We start from the raw sequence: 16,644 nt of genomic DNA on the forward strand, positions 1-16,644 counted from the left end.
CACCTGGGACCCCTGTCCTTGTCAAAGCCATGCCTGGGAACCCTGTCCTCAAACTTACATCTGGGACTCCTGTCCTTGTCAAAGCCACAGCTGGAAACCCTGTCCTCATCAAAGCCACATCTGGAACTGCTGTCATTATCAAAGCCACACCGAGGACCCATGTCCTTGTCAAAGCCCTAGCTGGAACCCCTGTCCTTGTCAAAGCCACACCTGTGACCCTTTTCCTTGTTAAAGCCACACCTGGAACCCCTGTCCTTGTCAAAGCCACACCCGGGACCCCTGACCTTGTCAAAGCCACACCTGGGACCCATGCCCTTGTCAAAGTCATGCCTGGGAACCCTATCCTCATCTTAGCCACATCCGGGACCCCTGTCCTTGTAAAAGCCACAGCTGGAAACCCTGTCCTCATCAAAGGCACATCTGCGACCCATTTCCTTTTTAAAGCCACATCTGGGAACCCTGTCCTTGTCAATATAATGGCTGCGATCCTTGTTCTTTTCAAAGCCACACCTTGGACTCCTGACATTGTCAAAGCCACACCTGGGACCCCTGTCCTTGTCAAAGCCACACCTGGGAACCCTGTCCTCATCAAAGCCACGCCTGAGACCCCTGTCTTTGTAAAAACCTTAGCTGGGACCCCAGTCCTTGTCAAAGTCATGCCTGGGACTCCTGTCCTTGTCAAAGTCATAACTGAGGCCCTTGTCCTTATCAAAGACAAAGCTGGGAACCTTGTCCTTGTCAAAGCCAGGCCTCGCACCCCTGTTCTTGTCAAAGCCACAGCTGAAAACCCTGTCCTTGTCACAGCCACACCATGGACCCCTGTCCTTGTCAAAGCCAAGCCTGCGACCTCTGTCCTTGTCAAATCCACACCTGGGAACCCTGTCCTTGTAAAAGCCACACCTGGGACATCTGTCCTTGTCAAAGCCATGCCTGAGAACCCTGTTCTAATTAGAGCAACATCTGGAATGCCTGGGACCTCTGTCCTCATCAAAGTCACGTCTGGGACCCCTGTCCTTGTCAAGGCCACACCTGTGACCCTTTTCCTTGTTAAAGCCACACCTCGAACCCCTGTCCTTGTCAAAGCCACACCTGGGACCCCTGACCTTGTCAAAGCCACACCTGGGACCCATGCCCTTGTCAAAGTCATGCCTGGGAACCCTGTCTTCATCGAAGCCATGCCTGAGACCGCTGTCCTTGTAAAAGCCTTAGCTGGGACCCTGGTCATTGTCAAAGTCATGCCTGGGAACCCTGTCCTAGTCAAAGCCACGTCTAGGACCCCTGTCCTTGTCAAAGCCATAACTGGGAATCCTGCCCTCATCATAGTCCCCCCTGGGACATCTGTTTTAACCCCCACCTCTCCTGAAATTTCTATCATCTTCACCACTCTTCATCAAAACCTCTTCTAGTCTTTAGATTTATGGAGAGAGAAGATCGACTCTATATACAGGTTTGAAGAGATAGCAGCTGCGGAAGCACGCAATTTCCCAAAATTTAAAGTTAGATGGGCTAAGTGGGTCAAACACAGACACTCTAATCAAGGGAGAGCTACCCCTATCCCTACCCATATCAATTAAACGACTATGGCCGACTGGTTTATACACGGTATACATAGTACCTTCTAGTTAGTAGTGAGTGCATTAAGAGTTGAGTAAAAGTTGATTGTCAGTCATCTATTCAACATATTGGAAAGGTAGAGGAATATAAACGTTTCCTTGTCTCAGATTTTCATAGAAATGTGTTCACACTATTGAACTTAAATCATCAAATGTGTCCATGTTATAGTTCCACTCGTTTCTTTTTTTTGTTACTGCTTGTAACTGAATCATTTACCTTGTACAATCCCATATTGTCTATGTACGACTTATGCTTCCATTCAATTGTACAATTACGAATACTTCAAATAAAAGTTAAAAAAAAAAAAAAAATGCTTTATTATTTAAAACTGAAACAAACAAACAAAGAAAATAAACATATTTGATATAAAAAAAAAACAAAAAAAAACCTCTTCTAGGACCATGTTCATTGTTAAAGCTCCTTCTAGGGCCACATTCATCCCCAAAGCCCCTTCTAGAGCTATATTTATCCTTCAAACCTCTTAGGGGTCCCTCCCCAAAGCCACACCTGGGACCCCTTTACTTGTCAAAGCCATAGCTGGGACCCCTATCCTTGTCAAAGCCACACATGGGACCCCTGTCCTCATCAAAGCCACACCTGGGAACCCTGTCCTGGTCATAGCCACAGCTGGGACCACAGTCCTCATCAAAGCCCCACCTGAGCCTTCATCTAAGGCTACTTTCACACTAGCGGCAGGACGGATCCGACAGGCTGTTCACCATGTAGGATCTGTCCTGCGGCTATTTCGACGTGCCACCGGACCGCCGCTCCGTCCCCATTGACTATAATGGGGACAGGGGCGGAGCTCCAGCTCAGCACGGCGGTGCATGGAGAAAACCGCCGGACTAAAAAGCCTGACATGCAGTAATTTTAGTCCGGCGCCCTTTCTCCGTGCACCACCGTGCTGCGCCGGAGCTTTGCCCCCGTCCCCATTATAGTCAATGGGGACGGAGCGGCGGTCTGGCGGCATGGCGAAATAGCCGCAGGACGGATCCGACATGGTGAACAGCCTGTCGGATCCGTCCTGCCGCAAGTGTGAAAGTACCCTGAGCCTGCTGTTGCTGCGCCATGGTCTGTTGTTGGACACATATAACTTCATTGTGTCTCTTTTTATCCCCTGCATGTCATTTCTGCTGCTACTCCGTGGCCTGTTTTTGTGGTGAATTGGCCTGTTATTGCTGTGCATTGGCCTGCACCAGCTGCTTCATAATTTCCTCCATTGCGCTTGATGAACTTTGCATAGCAGAGTGGCCCTTAACAATCTGACACAGAATTGACGGATGTAAACCTACAAAACCTCTCTGTCTATAACTGACAGCACAAAACTCCACCTGGGACAATGCAAAATGTCATAACAAAAAAAGCCAGTGGAAATAATATATCAAAAATAATATTAACTTTATTACATGATATGTATAAAAATATGAAGGAAAAAAGGCAAGATGGAAAAGGTTTACAGAGAAGCGAAGGGCATTCCCTCAACTTGACAACCATGTATCCCCACAGAGCTAGTAAGCACTTACCGGGTACCAGGCCACGTTGCGTCTCACAACACCCCAAGTTATGTACCACAAAAATCGTAATACCATGTGTCGCACACCCCAATAGGGGATTATATACAGTGGTACAGTTGTATCAGGAAGTAGTTCCTGGACATTTGTGAGATCCACAGCCTGCGCCCCTGGTAACCATAAACAACATGTATGTAGATAGCATGGTAATGGTATACTCACAGCCTAGTCTATATCATAGGCCTAATATGGATACTGTATATGGCAGTGTCTTAATAGACACACCTAACAGGGTACCTACCTGAAGACATGATCTAGCCAAGGTGAGGTAAGAAAGCCCTAAGCGCAAGACCTTGACGCGCGTTTCACCTCAGCGGCTTCGTCAGGAGGTATGAAAGTGTAAAGGAGCAAGGTATATATAGGGATAAAATTAGTGGGTAAAATACCTAGATTGCGGACACCTGCACTCCAACCAAGCAGGCGCGCCATGATGCACGGCACCATCTCCCAGAGCATTCGTGCCACCACACCACGCAGAATGTGATGACGACAAGGAGCACGTCGAGATGGAGCCGGGCAGCGCATGCACGGGACCGCGACCCAGTAGAAAGCATGTGACACGCATTATCATGGCCATAAGCGGAGGAGCTCACATTAACAGGACAGCTAAAATTAAATCTCGGGGGTTACTGGCAATACACAGCATATATATGACATATATATATATGTATAACAGTACTCCATATTAGACCTACAATCAACATCATTCAACATTAATTGAACCCAATAACTAACCATAAAGTGCTAAAATCCAGATTACCATCCTTACTAATAAATAAAAGAATAGCAATAATAACAAGTATTGTACAATTTGTCTATCTCAGATCTGGATGATTGTCTTAAAGTGCCAGTGCATACATAAACGCAATTGCCATACCCAATTGGTGTGTTAAGAAAAATAATTATTAAAAATCATTGCATGATTTTGCTATACTACATTAACGCCTCAAATCCAGTGATGATGGGTGCAAATAATAAATAAAAAAGAAATTAATGAAATTGCAGATCATGTTAAAGAAAATGACATAATTCATAATGTGCTCGGTCCACATAAAGACTCAAACAGGTGATACTAAGTGCATAGTGATATAAAGTGCATATAGTGTCAATTGTAGAACATCAGTGCCAAAGGTAGCCATGCATGTGTGGGTATATCCCCACTTACAGTCGGGGTGATGGCCAGTCTGTCATAAAGACTGGAACAGAAACACAACAGGATTTTCACCCATGCAGTCACCCATGGCACAAATGAACCATCCCCCATTGGGTAGGTTGTTGGCCCGCAGGTCACCAGTCATCACACCAACAGGGCTTCAAAGGATATCCCGTTGATACATATATTAATTTTCGGACGGGACCCGACATACTTAGGCAACCAGTTTGGATCCTTTGGACCTTCTGTTCTACCTCCCGAGGGGCGGTCCTCTGCCTCAGGGGTTACTCTGCCAGCACATGGATTCGGTATGTCCATATTTCTTGCAATGATGGCAGACAGGCTGTTTTCTACTTCTGGGCCGGTACTTCAGTCGCCCATCAGGCTCTTTTGGATACACATCTCCATATGCAGGTGGGAGCCTGGGAGGAAGAGTATCCTTATCTTCTAGTAACAATGGTCTCTCCCACTCCTCTATCTTTTTGCACACCTTCTCTAGACTTAGAGTAAGATAGTTCACTTGCTCCATTAGTGCTGCCACTACATCTGTGACTGGAGCTTGGGTGGCTTGACCGACTCCTGCAAACCCCACATTAGTAGTCTTTGGCTGACAAGCCTGGGGTTCAGGGAAGGTTGCTGGCCCTGGAGCAGGGTTCTGGCCTAGTATGCTGATGGCCAATTCTTTAAAATCCAAGAATGTACAGTGAGGGTGTTGAGCTGACAACATCCGTAGCTGGCCCTTTAAATGTTCAGTACTTATGCCTGCAATGAATTGCTCTCTAAGAGTCCGGTCCTGGTCCTCAGCTTCTTTAGGATCCACTTGGACTACAGCTCTCAGCGTCTCCTGTAAGGACAGGGCAAACTCACGGAGCGACTCTCCAGGCTGCTGTTTTCTGCTGAAGAAACGCATTTTAACTTCTGACACCGTTCTGGCTTCAAATGTGGTGCCCAAACATTCAAAGATCTGTTCCAGGCTATTTTTCTCAGACCAGGGCCATGACATTACTTCCCTGCGGGCGGCCCCTTCTAACTGAGCTAAGAGGATCTCCATTTGCTGCTCAGCATTGATGGGATAAAGCCGGAACAGAGCCAGTATCTGTTCCCTAAAGTCTTTTAACTTGTGGGCTTCCCCTGAATAACGTGGGAACCAGGGGGCCCCGAAATAGTACGGCATGGTTAGCGGCATCAGGCTTGGCGGGGCCGCGGCGGCAGGGGGCCCGGAGTCGGCTGCGGGTACTTCAGCAGGCACGACTGGGGCTGCCTGTGCGATTTCCTCGACCGCGGACATGGCGTTGCTAGGTGGGTATGGCCCTTTAAATGTAGCGGAGCGGACCGGAGCGGCTATGGCAGTAACTTTAACTTTTTTTTTTTTTTCTTTTTCAGACAAGTCTTTCACTACTAGCGGGGATCCCTCCGGTGCCTTGGCAGGGGTCGGGGAGCTTCCGGACAGGTAAGCGGAGAAGCCGGTAAAAGTTTTTAAAGTTGGTACTCACTCCGGTGGTGCTCGCTCCAAGTCTCGCGAGATGCGCAGCTCCGAGACTCAGGTAGGCGGGGTTCTTCTTCCTGGTTGGTTGGGCGATGGCTCCGCCTGATTCTTTTCGCGCCAAAGTCCTCTTTTTCGCGCCAAACAGCTCCACGAGGCGCACTTGTAATCCGATCAGGTTAAATGGGCAATATGGCTGTCTATTCACTGACAGCAAGCGGTGACTCAAATCGGCAGAAAATAGTCCATACAATGCAATCTTCACACCGCAAATATTACAGTTCACTTTGGCCCAGCAATTTTCAATAAAACAATTGGGGCATGTCACTTTAAGACAATTTTCAGCACACAGTTTTTAAATCCGCTATGGCGCAGGAATATTTGGATCCTGTTCGTGACGCCAATTTATGCAACACGCCAGACCTGCAGGGTATGACAAAGTGAGGTCACAGTTATGGGCAATCGAGGGTACTCACTATATTGGAAGAACCCTGGGCAGGCGCGTGGCAGTGAAGGAGAGGTAGACACAGTTCCTCTGGGGCACGCTCTGTAGATAGGGACCAGGCCTGATGGTAGTTGAGGTGCCCTGGATGTTACAGGTATTTTGTGTGCCTGGGGCAAGGTCCCTGTGGTATTCGTGACGCCAGTGCCTTTGGACGGTGGCACGCCGGTTGGTGGTTGGAAGGATGAAGGTACACAAGTATGCAGTGAACCAAACGTAAACTTTACTGGACAATCCAACTTTGTACAGCAGGTGTAGCACAGTCTTGATATTACAGTTCCACAAAGGGGCTTATTCACAATATGGCAGGCAATAGTCATGCAAGATACGCTGAGGGTAAATTCCACAAGCACTCAGCAGCAGGTTGTACCTTTCTCAGAATCAATGTACACTGTCCTTTATAGAACTCCTGCTCTGGCTTTATATCTCCCAAGGCCCGGATGCCTAAAAGGGTGGCTTAAATCCTTGGTTACTTTCTTCCTCAGGTATTATACTTCTTGCTATGCTGTCTAAAGGTTCTCTGCCCTTCAGGGTCACTTTGCTTACCCTGGGTCGCCTCCTCCTATCAGGTGGATAACTGTAGGTTTCTCCCAGGAGGTTGGTTCCTGCAACTGGGGTATCTCTACTGAGCTAATCCTAGCCTCAGGAGCTTCAGGTTGACGAGGTGACTCCTCTAGTCCCCTGGAATGAATTAACACTTCCCTGTCTGGGCTTTCCTATATATAACTAGGGCTCTCTAGCTCCCTCTAACGTCTGGGAGGCTAAACTACACCCTGACAGGCCTGACACCCAGATAATACAGGAAAAACATGCACATGACATTTAATGCAATGCAACACATTAACCTGTGCAGTGCCCACCTTTACCTGGTGGGACACTACATAATTGCCCGTACTGCACAGATAGGTTGGCGTTAGGCCCCATGCTACTGTGAGAAAGCTTGACGAGGTGCGCGGGCTCTGGTATGTTCTTGATATAAGAATATATTGGCGAAAGTCTCATTTTTAATATCAGAGTGAGGGTTTAGCCTTATATTGTCAATTGCATTTAACATTGTGGTGCACCAATTTCTGCAATGTTCTGTTTTATATAATCAATCACATCCGCACATTTGGCTATCCTGTGTAGGATGTTTTTATGGTACATGTGGTACGTTGAAGGCATTCTCCGTTGTATGCATTATTGCTGGGGATTGCTGTTAGCAACGGATCACATGTGCAGGATTTTCTCCCCCCACCTAGAAATGCTCAACAGCATTGGGGTTTTGAGCATTTTTATGCCTTTTAAGATCACTTTACTTTGTCATTTTGTTTGTACAGTGTTTTTTACCCCACAAAATAGGTAGCTCTCACCGGCCCAATTAACAGGCTGATTTACTATTATATTATACTATTATAATGAACAGCCCAATTAAGTATGGTATTTCTGTCTCACTGGTGCAAAGGAGCTGTATTGCACCCATCAATAATGTCTACAGGTCACCAAAAAATAATAGGCCCACTCTCCCTGCCTGCAGCAGCGTCCTGTCCCTACACTAGTTAGAGCAGAATGGCGGTGCACCATGTGATCGGGCATTTTTTGCATTCATGGTCACATGGTGTGTCGGCCAATCACAGCCATGCCTATACTAGGCATAACTGTGATGGCTTCCAAGTGCCCACAGCTTAAACACTTGTTGATTGTCTGCGCTGCAACAACAAACCCGAACACAGACTTTGGTGCCAAAATCCATGTTCGGTACATGGACACAAAAATGTCTGTTACAGTCCTGAACATGTCTATCCAGGTTCGCTCATTACTGTACATAAGCAATAACATATGGGCATTGTCGCATGTGAAAACACCTGTACTATTAAAATATAAAATATTTATCAAGTCAAAATGGCCGATTTGCAGTTTTCTTTTACATGGCAACATAGTTTATAAGGCCAAAAAAAGACATTTGTCCATCCAATTTGGCCTGTTATCCTGCAAGTTGATCCAGAGGAAGGCAAAAGGACGTTTCATCTCCTACAATTTTTTTTTTATAAAAGATCATCAAAAAGTCATACACACCCCAAAAGAACAGATCGCCCCACAAAAAATGAGCCCCCACACAGCTTCTTACATATCATTACAAAAAAGTTATAGTCAGAAAAGAGAGATTAGAAATATGGGGACAAAAAGAAAAAAAAAAATTTTTTTTCAAGGTTTTTATTTTTTTTTAAGTATTAAAACGCAAATAAAACCTATACATATGTGGTTTCGCCGTAATCTTACAGACCTGGATAATAAAAGTAATAGGTCAGCTTAACTGCATAGGGAATGCCATAAAAACAAAACCCATAAAACTGTTGAGGAATTACATTTTTCCCGCAAAAAACAATCCCTTATATGGCTATGTGAACAGAAAAATAAAAAAGTTACGGCCCCAAAAAAGACAGGGAGTGAAAAACAAAAAACCTGCGGGACTCAAAGGGATAATCTCCTCAACGACAGTTACGCATGTCCTGTAATTAATTGGGGTCCATTGCTCAAAGGCGTCCCAACAAATCATACAGTATTAGTAACTTCTGCACATGCATTTTAGACCTATTTTTGTGAATGGCTTTATTTAAAGGGGCTCTACGGCTCTACACTTTCTGTTGTCTGTATTTTCTGTACTGTTGAAAGAATTCTACTCATGTTTGTAAGCTACTGCCTTAGGTTGCTGATAGAAGTGTTGAGTGAAATCATAGAAAATTTCTAAAAACTTATTGCATATTAGCATTTTCTGAAAACCTCCAATCTGATTTTAATGACCTATCCTGATCTATCATTGCTGCTTTATTCCTTCTTTATGGGACTCAATGAGATGGCTAAGTATATTGATCAGCTAACACTGACTGTCACAGGGAGAATTAACAGATGTAACATGATAGTAAAGTACTGGAGGGGGTGTACATCTCACCCAGAATGCTCAGATGGATGAAGTAAAAGAATCTAAGAAAGCTGAGTAGTTTCAGCAAAGTATAGTTTGCTGAGGCACTTTTTAAAAAGTTTTTAAAATGTTCTTGGATTTTTGTGGAATGGCATGTAGTACAATCATTTCCTCTAGTCTGAGGAAAGCTCAGGTATAGGGCCTGGGTTTATTATTATGGGCACGGTCCGCGACAAGGAGCAGCGGCACACACGCTAAAATTCTGACTTCATTCATATCAGTGCACAGGTTTACTGTTCTTGTGATTGCTGGTTGGCCCAGAGATTGGAACCGAATTGATCCTTTATCCTGTGTGTACAACCCTGTTAATTTCCTAGTATTTACTGGAGCTATGCTTTAGACTTTGATGGCATTAGTTTTCTTTTGTGGCAAATAAAAGTGGAAGTGACCCTACAAGTGGAGATGACAATCCCTTTACATATGTGCTATCCTGCCATTAGTCAAGGCACCAAAGTGCCAATATCACAGTGATCATCATGGTTAATTTCTAAAGTTGGAGATGGTTTTCGGGTTTAGGCTCTTTTGCATCCTATTTGCTTTGGTGAAGGCCACCAGCAAGACTTAGTAATCTGAGTGTTATAGGAAATTCAAGGCTGCCATATTAAATTTGTCATGACTGCATTCCCCTCAGATGTGTAATTCCTGAATTTAGCTGAATTTTAGCTTGTTTCGTCCCTGAGGATTGCAGTTTGCTGGAAGCTGTTATAGGATTTCACAATGGGAGCCTGGTTGGACTGGAGATTGGGAGCGACTTGCCCATTGGAGAGAGTGGCAGGGGGACTGAAGCATGGAGGAGTGCTCTTTAGAGGGTTACCTGATGCATGGGGGTGAACCTCTGGAGAGAAGTTCTTTGGCTGCATCACTGAGCAAGTCTTTGTTTTCATGGTATTATATAGCATACTAGAACAGATAACCCATAAATAATAATCATTAACACTGGAGATGTGGAGGTCAAAAACAGCCATGGCCTACTTTATTAGCTGTAAAATATTTAAAGGGAACCTGTCATCAACTTTATGCTGACCTCACTGAGGGCAACATAAATTAGTGACAGAAATGCTGATTTCAGCGGTCTGTGACTCACAAGCTAAAAGTAAGTGGTTGCCAAGAACCACCATCATAATTATTGCAGCTCAGGCCTTGAAAAGAGTCAAATCTACCTGAGAAGAGTCATGGTTATTCATAATCTCCTGCTCTCCTCGCCCATCTACTGACGATTGGCAGTTCTCTCTGAGAGAAAGGGAGAAAACTAGGTAGAAGACTGTCAATCACCAACAGCTGGGCATGGAGAGCAGGAATTCATGAATAACCATGACTCTTCTCAGGTGGCCGTGACTCTTTTCTAAGCCCAGTCTGCAATGATTGTGATGTTGGTTCTCGGCAACACCTTACTTTTAACTTATAAATGACAGACCGCTGAAATGAACTCACCTGTCTCTACTTTATGCTTTCGTTAGTATGGGCAGCATAAAGTTGATGACAGCTTCCCTTTAGACATAAAACATTACCAGAAGCCCAGTCATTGACTTAGCCCTAGCTATCAATAAAGAAATACATAAATCCATCCAAACCTAGGATGAAGTTTACCCATAACTGAGGCTAGACCATGCACCGAAATAACAACTTAATAACCAGAATGGCAGGCAGAAATCCACCAGCTTCACAGGCTGATTGGATAAAATAAGGCGTCCTAAAACATCCCTGTATTATGTCATACGTTAATCCTGTCGACCAAAAACCCCTTGTTACCAGGGCCAGACCAGCTCTTCCACAGAACACACAATACTATAGGCTCTCTGGTTAATCAATCGGGCCATATCACTAAGCAGCTGAAACTGCCCAGTCATGGTATACTCAAAGACGAGAAAATGTCCCACCCACAACCTTACTGACTGGGATGTTAACCCCTAAATGCATAATGACGTACATGCTCCATACATGGCGGGTCATTAAACCCCTCAGATGCCACAGTCAATAGTGATCGCAGCATCTCAGAGGTTAGGCAGAGGGAAACAGGGCCCTCCACCACAGTATGACGAAGTTGGGCAGGCTCTTTTGCTGCACAGGGACAGGGAGGGCATACTAGGTGTCCACGGGCAGCTGCTAGATATTAGTGTGGATAGTGCGACTGCCACTTTAAGGTGTATCCATTGTAGGGAGAGACTAGTTGTTAGAGACCCATTATTAGTCTCCCCACTATCCCTAGCTCCTGGTTACCAATGGCGCAGCGAGTGGTGTTTATCATAAGCATTTAGGGATTTAATTTGTTATTAGAATAAAAGTTACGTTTTAAGGTAGCCAATAATAATAGTATAATTTGTGGAACTTTTTGGTACCATTTTCTTCTACCTGGCAATGAACAATGCATAGTTTGGTTGTGTTATAAGCTCTTTAGTCTATTTATACAGGGCATGACTGGGTTTTTGGCAACCGGTCTTGACAAAAATCAGCGCCTATCGGAAGCAGAGGAGGTATTCTCTGAGAATACACTGACTCTAACTAAATATGCACCCTCCTTTAAGGTAATATTTAAAGAGGTGACTAAGACCTATAAGGACCAAATTTCCTACTGGTGGGAAGTCCAGGGCCTTGAAAATTACCTTAAACATAAAATTGTTCGGAGAGACTGAGAATTACATTGACCCCGGCGAGTAGATGTAGAATTGCAACCCTTACGCGTAACTGGGAGGAGGAAGCTACGAATAGATCCCTCCGCTTCATGCATCTACTCCTGGAGGAGGAGAGAGCCACCCTAGCGACTTTGGAGAGCAAACTTAGGGAGCAAATTGAGGAGACACAAAAGTTTAAACAAGAGCCTAACTACTTGAATAAAGAAATACAGCTAAAAAACACCTTAGAGAAATATCAATATAACCTTAAAGAATGGAAACAGCGTCAATTCAATCGAGACTTGCAGGATTTCAGAGAAAATCGGGTATACACGAGTATCGATAGAAGTGGGACTTAGAGGAAACGAGACTCTGAAAAAACTTTGAGTGACACGGATTTCTCTAAAAGTGAAAAGGAAAGAGAGGGGTCTTCAAAAAATAGGAGGGAGAGGGAGAGGACGTCAGAGGGGTAGAAATTCACGAGGGGGACAGGAAGAAAAAGGTCCTCGTTTTTTAGAACAAGGAAACCCCTACCATTTACGAACATGCAACCCACCCAGATCCCCACCCCGCGCATCGAATGTCCCCGCCTGCACCCACAGCAAATCTAGCCAGATGCTGAATCTATCATCTAGATTTCTACAAGAGGCTGAAATGGCGGTGCTGAGCAAGGGCCTCTCCTTTGTGCCAGTATCATCATTTAACCTTTTTATTTGGATCATAGACTTGAATCTGTTCACGAGAAAATTGCGATGGCGGAAGCACTTTGCTTAGGTTGATAAGCGAGAAAGCAAGGAATTGGGTATCCCTCCTGAAATCCTGCAAGATGTGCGTCTGTTATATAATCTAGTTGACAGTGCACCCCAAGAGGGAAAAGGTCCCTTTACGACGCTTAAACCAAAGAGCTGTAAAATGCTCCCTCTGGGTGATCGATCGTGTATAGATGTCTTCCTTAATCGTGTTTTCCGGGAGTTAGAGGGGCTCGTAAACAATCTATGTAAGTTTAACTGCACAAAGGCAGATTTCAAGGCCATATCCTCCCTAGAACAGGGTGAAAGTATAGTCATTAAACCCTCCGACAAAGGGGGGAACCTGGTAATCTTGGATGTGGGCCAGTATAAACAGATGTGATAAAAAAACACATATGAGAGGCTTCAAGAGGACCCCACTCCCACATAGCAAAAAAGACTGAGTGTTATCCTACAGAAAGCTAAGACTGAGCATCTCATCTCAGCTGAGGAGTTTGATTTTATACAGTGTAGACATCCGACAGTAGCAATATAGCAATTTTTATAGTTTGCCGAAGGTTCACAAGGGGACGTCCCCCTTAAAGGGCCGTCCTATTGTATCAGGCATCAATAGCCTGGGCCAAAATGCCGGGGTGTACATTGATTCCATTTCGGCACCCTTCGTGAGAACACTGCCATTTTACTTGAGAGACACTGGGGATTTGCTCGGACGTTTAGAGGAGGTTGTCCTTGAAGGAGAGGCACTATTGGGGTCCCTCGATGTGGAAGCCCTCTACTCCTCTATCCCTCACTCTCTTGGAATTAGGGCAGTGGGTAACTTTCTGAACACTAGAGGGTGTCAGTTTAGGGCACACAACCGCTTTGTACTTAATTTACTGGAATTTACTTTTACCCAGAATTACTTTCTGTTTGACGGGGTCTTTTATCACCAGCTCAGGGGCACGGCGATGGGGAGTCCTTGTGCCCCATTGTACGCCAACCTGTTCCTGGGCTGGTGGGAGAGAAACCTCGTCTTTGGGGATCCACCTATCCCCCAGACAGTGGACGTCGTCATGTGGGCAAGGTACATAAATTACATGTTTGTGGTGTGGAGAGAGACTAAGAGTGGTTTTAAAGAGTTCTTACAGTTGATCAACCAAAATGACCTTGGCCTACGGTTCACTTCTGAATTAGGAGACAATACTCTGCCTTTCCTTGATATCGAGATTACAAAAGGACCAAGGGGTGAGGTTTACACTAAAACATATAGAAAACCTACAGCGACAAATTCCCTCCTAAGGTGGGACAGTCACCACACTGAGCCACTAAAGAGGGGGATACCAGTGGGCCAATATTTAAGGATAAGGAAGAATTGCTCGTCCATTGCAGATTTCAAACTACAGGCAACTACAGGCATAGGACTTGGAGCAAAGGTTCCTAGACAAAGGATATCCTGTTGCAACCTTAAGAAAGGCCTACCAGAGGGCACTAAAAAGTAATAGAACAGAACTCTTGCATCCCCCGTCTCAGCCACCAACCCAATATGCCTCACTGCCACATATGACGGAGCAGCCAATAAGATAAAAAAAGGTGATCTCGAAACACTAGGAGATATTACAGCTAGATACCGACATCAAGGATGTGATTACAAGCACCCCACAGATTACATACCGTAAAGGACGTAGCCTGCGTGATCAGCTGGTACATAGCCACTTTTATGATTCTACCAGAAATAAAGGGCTGCTACCGCTGCAGTGGATGTGTGGCATGCGATTATGTCACCCAGGGCTGTGAATTTACGAGCAATGTCACCAGAGACGGTATACCATCAGACAATGTATAAACTGTTGAACGAGAGGTGTCATATACAAAGCCACGTGTATATGTGGTCTTGAGTATGTGGGTGAGCACGTGGGAGACATGCAACATAGTAGGGACACTCCTTTGGCAAAGCATGTCGCGGGTCACCACTGGGGCACCTCCTCTGGCATAAAGTTCATGGGCATTGAATTAGTATCGCACCCAAAAGGAGGGGGGGACTGGGACAGAAGAGTTTTACAACGTAAGGCATGGTGGATCTTTGAACTGAAAACTGTACAACCTGGGGGCCTCAATGAGCAGCTATCATATGGCTGCTTTATATAGTCAGAGTTTGACCCTGCTCCACCGATCCTACTACCCCTCTGGCCAGCCGGTGAGGGGGATATTGGATATGGCCTGTTGTGATTGAGCCTTAATTGAGCAGCCATCAACTGGCTGCTTCACATAGCTATAGAGATTGACCCTGCCCCTCCTATCACACTATCCCTCTGACCAGCTGGCGAAGGGGATATTGGATATGGCTTGCTGTGATTTGATGGTTATTTGTGTCCAGCTGGAGGATTTTTTTTTTTTTTCTGCTGGGATTTAATAGTCCTTCTGCTTTCTAGCTGCAGTTTATATGTATACAGAAGGGTTGCTAATTGTCCTATTGCCACTCTAACTGCCCTACAGCACGCTATCTGCACTTGCAATAAAGCACAGTCAATTTAATTTTATCAAGTAAGTAATTACCATTATGAAATAGCGGAGAGGAGGGGCACTGATATCCTGCAGTTCCTCCTCATCCTCCTTCGCATGACTACCTGCCTCTGTCAACGTGATACTGAGGGGAGGGACGCTTTCTCTGGCGTTGCTCCCCTCGGGTCATGTGGTCGGCGCTTCATCGGGTTTCACACATGCTCTGGCTGCGTGGTGGTCATGTGATTTTTGGAGGTAGGTGTGTTGGCTCTTTTCCTCGCGTCACCGGGTTGCATGCATGACCTGGTCACGTGGCAGACGGCTGACTGATGGGGTAGGCGTGCCAGCGTTTCCGGCGGTCTTTAAAAGTCACTACTTCATTTGTGGCAATGTTGCTGCCACACGCCAGAACACAGCCGCATCCTTGCGGACCGAGGGGGCTAAGATAAATATTGACGCTTATCTAATCGAATGGATCATTATATTGGGACCCACGTTCCCTTGTGTATCCGAATTGTGTGTATATTTTGACCCAGCGGGAAGAGGCGATTTTGGGTCTGTGCAATTATTAGCACAGCCCAGCAACGGCATTACTGCCTCAGAAACTGGGATCATTACTACCAGGTCCCCTGATAAGTTGGACTAATGTTCAACTAAACGCATTGGGACGTTAACTAGGGACATAAAGAATTACTTTATTGGTAACAGGGCTCTCCACCACAGTCTGACGAAGCTGGGCAGTCTCCATTGCTGTGCAGGGACAGGGAGGGCTTACTAGGTGTCCACGGGCAGCTGCTAGATATTAGTGTGGATAGTGCGACTGCCACTTTAAGGTGTATTCATTGTAGGGAGAGACTAGTTGCTAGAGACCCAGTATTAGTCTCTCCAATATCCTTAGTTCCCAGTTACCAATGGTGCAGCGAGTAGAGTTTATCATAGGCACTTAGGGATTTAATTTGTTATTAGAATAAAAGTTACGTTTTAAGGTATCCAATCATAATTGTATATTTTGTGGAACTTTTTGGTACCATTTTCTTCTACCTGACAATGACCAATGCATAGTTTGTGTTATAAGCTCATTGTAAAAATGTAAACAATAAAAAAATAAACATAACAGGTATTGCCACGTTCATAACTGTCTGAACTGTTAAAATATTTTTCCTGCACAGTGAATGCCGTAATGGAAAAAAAATATATATAAATTCGCAATTTTTAGTCACTTTGTCCCGCCAAAAAAATTGAATAACAGTTGTACATACCCCAAAAATGGTACCAATGAAAACTACAGGTTGTCCAGCAAGAACAAGCCCTCATACAACTCTGTAGACTTAATATAAAAAAGTTATAGCGGTCAAAAAATGTGCTTTTTATTGTTTAAAAGTAATAAAACAAAATAAAAAAAAGTATACAAATTTTGTATTGCCGTAATCAGCATTGGTTTTGCCGTAATAAGGACATGATGTTATTTTTAGCACAGTCAACGTCATAATATCAAAACCCATAAAACCTTGGCAAAAAAAAATGTG

Source organism: Bufo gargarizans, chromosome 6 (genome assembly GCF_014858855.1).
Source record: "Bufo gargarizans isolate SCDJY-AF-19 chromosome 6, ASM1485885v1, whole genome shotgun sequence".
NCBI lineage: Eukaryota > Metazoa > Chordata > Amphibia > Anura > Bufonidae > Bufo > Bufo gargarizans.